Source organism: Cupressus sempervirens, chromosome 4 (genome assembly GCF_028749045.1).
Source record: "Cupressus sempervirens isolate cs-2001-9-10 chromosome 4, ASM2874904v1, whole genome shotgun sequence".
Classification (NCBI taxonomy): Eukaryota; Viridiplantae; Streptophyta; class Pinopsida; order Cupressales; family Cupressaceae; genus Cupressus; species Cupressus sempervirens.
Window position 1 is genome coordinate 132437124 of NC_143121.1, and position 7043 is coordinate 132444166.

Sequence of the window (7043 nt, forward strand, 5' to 3'; positions counted from 1 at the left end):
TTTAGTTAGTGTTGAGCATCAGTAAACTTTAGTGTTTTCTGAGTGAACTAGTGTTGGCTGAGTGACATAACAATATAGATGCTGAGTGACAAAAAATAGTGTTAAACCAAAGATTTAATGAATCTAAGACAACTAATTTGACTTCTTCAATTATGTGAAGTGTATGGAAGATAACTATGATGAGCTAGTGGTACAAAATTCAAGGTAAGCCATTTTGAGGCATATTTAAGGAAGATTGAAGATAAAGTTTCTAGAGGAACCAAATAAAAAGTGGGTAGATTTATTGAATCCCACCTAACCCTAAAATGGATGTTTGTGGCAGAGGGAAAAAAAAACCAAATTATCTATTTATAGAGGTAGCTAGTCAGAAGCAAAGGTTGTCATACACGGGAACCTAAGGAAGACAAGAAGTCTAGGGTATTTCTTTATTTAGTGACCAAACAGAGGAGACTACAGTTGGCATAGAAAGAAAGAAGGCTTAAGGGGATGAATGCTTGAAGGGTGAACAAGCTATCAAAGCTAAAGAGTACGAATGCCAAGAAGAATGGAGAATTGAAACATAGATATGTAATTTGCAAGTGAGTAGTAATTTTTTATCAGATCAAGTCCTAATGTTGCTTTCTAATAACTGTAATAGTATGGATAAAATCATTTGGATTAAGGTTGACCTAACATTAATTTATAAATCCTTTAACTAGGTCGCATTCTAATAGAATGGTCTAAAGTCCTCTAACCAGGTTCACTGCTAATAGGATGATTGAAATCCTTTAACCAGGTCTCATTTAATAGTGTTTAGTGTAACCTTTAATAGGGTTGGCCTTTCACAAGGCATCACTTCAGAAGAGTGAGAATTGCTAGCATGTTATATTGGTGGTTTTTCCCAAATTGGGTTTCTACATAAAATGCTTGTGTTAAATTGTGTGAATGTTCTTATGGTATTTCACGTTTACATTTCTACAAAGTTATTTTGACCTAGGATAGTAACCTACAAAGTTAAAGTATTGTATGATCTAATGGATGCATGCTGGTTAAGATTTTATGGGTATGAATCTAATTAGTAATGAAAAGTTTTATTTGTACATCTAGACCTTGGATAACTGATTCACCCCCCCTCTTAGTTATTCTAAAGAATTCCAACAAAATTTATGTATGTGGATTTCCCATATTCATTTTTGTAGTTAACAAACCCAAAAAAATCCAAACCCCAAAAATTATTTCCAAAAAAACCTCAAACTCAATCCATGGATTTGAATTGAGATCAATATCATAAGCATCACTTGAAGTTCTTATTGTAAGGTTCATAAAAATTGGGTTAAGATATTATTAAAAGAATAACATTTTCATACTATAATATTCCCTTTTTGTGTGTTCTCTACACTATTTTTCCATAATGTTTTAATAGAATTAAAATCCATTACAATAACTCTTTTAGTAGTTTTAGATGCTCATTTTTTCATGTACCTTCAAACTTTAATGGGCTTAAGTCACATGGTAATAAGAAAGGAAAAGACAATGTTGTTGATTTATGTAGGTATAAATAGGATAACAAGATACTAAGGGGGTGGGGTGTGTAAATCTGAATATTAAGCACTTCTACTTTTCACCAATTCATTCACACATTCACTAGTTAGCTTATGCATGTAAAACTTGAAATAATAAACTTGTTGTAACATATGAATCTGATCTATCACATGCATGAAAGTTAACACATAACACAATATTTGTTACACCAGAAACCCTCCAAGGTGAAGGTAAACTGGAGTGGGGATGAAACCCATAAATATTCACTATTGCAATAATAAAGTTAACTTGTTATGGTTACAACATTTGATCATAAAATATGGTTTACCATATGAGGGTCTACCCTGTTGAATGTTGAAGAGACTGCTAGGTATCACCTTTTTAGAGGATTTAATACTTACAACAAAGTAAAGACTCTATTAGGAGATTTCCAAAGATATGTTAAGACCACTCAATTAAGAGATTTAACTTGATTCAAGTCAGTTAGAATTGTTTTAGTACCTTACTCTCAGTATGCTCTGTAAGCTAATTTTGAGTCTTCTCCTTGCTAACTAATCACCTCCTCTCATATGATAATACTTGTCTTCCCTTTCACTACTTTGAATAGGTCACTTGCTCTATTAAGAGATAAAAAACACTTTCATTGACTTTTGATCTGATCTCAATCTTTCAATCTTTCACTTTGCATATTATTCCTTATTCACATGCATACTCTTCTCTTCTCATCTCCATGCCACATGATCTAGGTTAAGATCTTCTCTATTTAAAGAGTTTTGTAAAGAGTTTTCTAGATGCTTCCATAATAGCCTCTCCGTATGAATCATTGATCACAAAACATAGGGATATGTAATCCACGTCATTAATGTGTAAAACTCTCTATAAAAACCTCTACAAATATTAAATATTCCTTCCATGTCAGCTTGAAAATGATTTACCTTAAATCTATTCCATTCCTGACTTTTATGTAAACTCCATATTGCTCGACCTTTACTATTTTCTGACACTCGACATTGGTGTTGCTCGGTCTATATTGTACTTGGTACATTCTATGTAACTCAACACTTGTATGCTCAAAACTACTTGGTTGATGTTGATCTCAACTCGTATAGAAAATATTCGGTGATCATACACTTACTTGGCTCCTATAGAGCTTGATACATACTTGCTTATGTACATGACTCAACCTATATAGAGTAGCTTGGTCGCAGTGATGACTGTCCAATTCTACCTTGCAAATGACTAAGTGTTTGACACTAATAAACAAAAATGGTTAGATATACCAACAATCTCCCCCTTTTACATTAGTGGAAAAAACACTTTGTCATGTTTACATCATTGCAAATAAAATCTGATATAAGCTCTCCCACTAAGTCTAATGAATTATGCCAAAAATGAATAATGAATAAACAATGTAAAATGAATATGATAAAAAATTTCCCTTCTTATTTCTCCTTTTAAAAAATCTATTTCCCCCTTTTTTTGAACACTTATGTCACTACTTCTTAAGTTGAATGGGTGGAAGCAATCCATATTTGTCAATAAATGTATTATGAACTCAAGTGATCATGGATAATGTATGATCCTATGTGGTTCTTGTTGCTTCCATAATATGATTCTACAACTACAGTCTTAGCGCTAAATCAATTAAGCTATCAGCCACTAAAAGACTATGATCTTCTTTGATAAGTTCCTAGGCTGATTGCAACTCCCTTTGCGTGATCTCCAAATGAGGTATCAACATTGCTTAAATAGAGATTAATTTAGTTCTCATGTTGCTATCAAATGTCTGAAGCTTGACCATTGTGCCTCGAGCATTCAGGAGATTATTCTAATGACCAAATCTAGATCCTGTCGACTGTAAAATAACTTTGTTGGATCTCTTCATCTTATCTTGAATCTAGTTTATTTATGCTTAAAGATCACTTGTGAATCTTGGCATGTCTGAAAAAATGTTGTACAAATATTTTACCTTCTATATAAGCTCTATAATAATCTATATTTTCTCTTACAATCACACTTTCTTCTCAACAATGGTTATGGAAACTTTATCCATGACCTTATTCTCATATCTTGTTGCAGACCAATCCATCAATTTTTCATTTGACTCCATATTACGAGCATTGCCTTGTTCGACAATATTTACAAGATGGGTAATGATTGAAGCTTCTTCATCAAAATTCTCAATATCAAAAGTATCAACAAAAATGTTTTCACATCATAGAGTACCTTTTTTTGTTTTTTTCTATTCTCTCCTTAGCTCTTCTTATTATTACTTCTTCACCAAAACCTCTTGTAACAAAATTGTTTTTTCCAAGGTGAGATTTTCCAAGTCTAATTGTGGCATCTCAATTATTTCATCCAGACTAAATTCAATATCTAGTGAAGTATCCTTTATTACTTTTCTTCTTCTGCTTGGAAAAGGAGTGTTGCTACTCAACACTTCTTTGGGAGTTAATGATGGATTGTCACTAGATGGTCATGCTAGAACTTCAGTGATCGAGACAACAATGGTTGCACTCAGTTCAAATCTACTTATTCCTTTGTTTTCCTCAATGTGAGGTACTGAGATAATCTTACTATCTATACTTGTTTCTTTTACCTTGGTTCTTGCCTCTATATTTATGAGCCTTGATTTCTCAGCCTCTAGAGTGTTAAGAGTGTCAACATGTACTAGTGACATGGTTCCTTGTAGACTTGGAACACAAGAACTTTCTCTACTACTATAATCATCTTCGATGTTTACAATGTATTTCTCTGTTGCTTTGGTTGATAACCCAAAAATGTTTATCCAAAGAAATTCATCCTATTGTGCTACAACTTCCATTTTATTCTGTAAGATCAAAAACATTTTATACTTAGAACAAATTCGCTCCTATACTTTACCAAAAATGTTTCCTTGTGATCTTGGGATAGATCAGACACAACACTAACTAATGTGTTAGTCCTTATCTTTTTCTCTTCTTCTTCTGCCTACTGCCATCTTCTTTCTAATCTCTCATATAAGACCTTAAGTATTTTCTTCTCAATTTCACTAGGAGCTAGCTTATGATTAGCAATCATATCCACCATAGCCTCTTCAATTTTGGTTTGGTCAACATTATCCAATGTATCATACTTTACAAATCTAAAGTTAGATAATCCTGAAGATATATGTATATATGCACATACCTCTTCAATAGACTTAGATAAACCTTTAGCTCGATCTCTTCCATATCACCCAATCTCTACCATTTCATTTTTGAAGTGCTCGGTCTATGTTGCAATGCTTGGTCAACATAGACAATTTTATTGATGTTCAAAAATCCTTCCTTAAGTCTATTATTATGCATCTTTATATATGAAAATATGAACTTTGGCACATTTCATGTAAGGAATATATGTATGATATATCGGTTGAATATATAGTTCCATACATACCTCTCTTTCTTAGTTTGAGATGACATGATCACCTTCTCCATTGGATTGGGTGACTTTTGCTCCATTTGCTCCACTACTTCCATATTTTGCTTTCTTTTTCCATTTTTGATTCATTTCCTTCTTAATTTTCTCAATGTCTACTTTACCTTTTCCTTTTTCTTTTGTTTGATTTTCTGAATGTACTTGAGTCCTACAATTATTGCTTAGATGTCCAAACTTGTGACATTTAGAACATGCATTATTAGGTGCATAACTCTTCCTCTGATTTTCCCAATAAGGTTTTGTCTAAGATCTGCATTCATATGCTTTATGCCCATACTTCTAATAGTTATAGAAATATCCTTCAAATCTAGGTGTAGTAGATGCATTCCTCATTCTTGACCTACACTCATGTATTTAATTTCCTTGTTTCTTGTAGCAAAAATAGTAACTAGTAAACTTAGGTTTGGGATTATGCATACCATGTTGTTTTGACAAATGTTTGTAGTATGACCAAGTTTTCCATAGTGATAGTATGTTGGTTTGTCCTTTGACTTTGCATTCATTAGCTCTCCATTCTTGGACGATTCTCCTATCTCAGTGCATGAATGTCTTGACCCATCAGAAAAACTAGATGACTTTATAAGTTCTTCAAAGTACTTTATTGCCTCTTTAGGTTTGCTGAATCTCTCCATAGATTCTTTTTTAGTTTTCAATTTATTCTTTAGTATGTCCTTCTGTGATTTGAGATTTGCAATTTCCACATCCTTGTGATTCAATTCCCAATTTGCAAGCACTAGTTGATTCATCATATCTAGTTGTGTGTTTGTGAGCTTTTGCACATTTGATATCATTTATTCAAGTCTAGTAGCCATTACTAGTTTGTCTTCCTCAGCCATAGTCCTATCTTCTTTAGATTTCTTCTTTTTTTAAGTCACTTCACATAATCTTATTGATTGGATTTCATGATCTCTTTTTAGTTCTCTTATTTCTTCATTCAAGAGTTTGTTCTTTTCAAGTAGATTTGCAGATGCTTTGTCATTTGGATTGATTAATTCAAAAATTCCTTTAGTCTCAACTTCTTCATAGGAAAATTGTTTTATTTAGATATCCTTTTATTTTCTTCTTTTTAAGGATTCCTTTAGATCTTGTATTACTTTCTCAAGTGTGTGCAGTATGAGTTGGATGTCAACCACCTAATTATTATTAACCTTGTCCAGTTTAAAAGCCTCCATCTCCAAGATCTAATCTCCAAGTAATTAAGCTTCTCTCAAAGAACCAATGCTCTAACACTAATTGTTTATTGATAGAGGTATAAACATGATAGCAAGATACTAAGAGGTTGGGGGGGGGGGGGGGCGCGGGGGGGGGGGGGGGGGGAATGAATATGAATCCTAAACACTTTTAATTTTCACTAGTTCATTCATACATTCACCAATTAACTTATGCATGTAAAACTTGCAATAATAAACTTGCTATAACATACGAATCTGATCTATCACATGCATGAAAATAAACACATAACACATATCTATTACCCAGAAACCCTCCAAGGTGAAGGTAAAATAGGGGTGGGGATGAAACCCACAAATCTTCGCTACTGCAGCAATAAAATTAACTTGTCATGGTTACAATGTTTAATCATAAAATATGATCTACCCTATGAGGGATCTACCCTATTAAAAGCTTAAGAGACTACTAGGTCTCACCTTGTTAAAGGATTTAAAACTTACAAAAATATAAGGACTCTGTTAGGAGATTTACAAATATCTATTAAGACCACTCTGTTAAGAGATTTACCTTGATTCAATTCTATTAGAACTAATTTAGTACTTGACTCTTGATATGCTTTGTAAGTTGATTTTGAGTCTTCTCCTTGCTAACTGATCCTCTCCTCTAATATGAAAATACTTATCTTCCCCTTCACTACTTTGTATAGGTCACTTTCTCTGTTAAGAGATAACATAACACTTTCACTAACTTGTGATATGATCTTGATCTTTCATTTCACATATTACTCCTTGTTCACATGCATACTCTTCTATTCTTATCTCCATGCCACACGATCTAGGTTAGGATCTTCTCTATTTAAAGAGTTCTGTAAAGATTTTTCTAGATGCTTCCAT